Here is a 1,061-nt window from a genome sequence, read left to right on the forward strand (position 1 = left end):
GTGGCTGTTTTATTGTGTAAGTGGGTACTGTGGTCATTTACTGTGTAATCTTCCCAACCACGCCAATTCTGGTTATATGTCGTAACATTATGTAAACGAGTGGTTATATCTTAATGCTGCTCATGCATGAATAAGCAGATAGTCTCCGTTTTGCCCTAAATCATTCTTCTTTTTCCAAATGTAGTTTTCTTTTTAGCCAGAAATCTGACTGTACAGTCGTGGCCAAAAGTTTTGAGAATTACATAAATATTGGAAATTGGAAAAGTCGCTGCTTAAGTTTTTATAATAGCAATTTGTATATACTCCAGAATGTTATGAAGAGTGATCAGATGAATTGCATAGTCCTTCTTTGCCATGAAAATTAACTTAATCCCAAAAAAACCTTTCCACTGCATTTCATTGCTGTCATTAAAGGACCTGCTGAGATCATTTCAGTAATCATCTTGTTAACTCAGGTGAGAATGTTGATGAGCACAAGGCTGGAGATCATTATGTCAGGCTGATTGGATTAGAATGGCAGACTTGACATGTTAAAAGGAGGGTGATGCTTGAAATCATTGTTCTTCCATTGTTAACCATGGTGACCTGCAAAGAAACGCTTGCAGCCATCATTGCGTTGCATAAAAATGGCTTCACAGGCAAGGATATTGTGGGTTCTAAGATTGCACCTAAATCAACAATTTATAGGATGATCAAGAACTTCAAGGAAAGAGGTTCAATTCTTGTAAAGAAGGCTTCAGGGCGTCCAAGAAAGTCCAGCAAGCGCCAGGATGGTCTCCTAAAGAGGATTCAGCTGCGGGATCGGAGTGCCACCAGTGCAGAGCTTGCTCAGGAATGGCAGCAGGCAGGTGTGAGCGCATCTACACGCACAGTGAGGCGAAGACTTTTGGAAGATGGCCTGGTGTCAAGAAGGGCAGCAAAGAAGCCACTTCAGATTGATCTTCTGCAGAAAGTATAGTGAATGGACTGCTGAGGACTGGGACAAAGTCATATTCTCCGATGAAGCCCCTTTCCGATTGTTTGAGGCATCTGGAAAAAGGCTTGTCCGGAGAAGAAAGGGA

Source organism: Carassius carassius, chromosome 2, assembly GCF_963082965.1.
Source record: "Carassius carassius chromosome 2, fCarCar2.1, whole genome shotgun sequence".
NCBI lineage: Eukaryota > Metazoa > Chordata > Actinopteri > Cypriniformes > Cyprinidae > Carassius > Carassius carassius.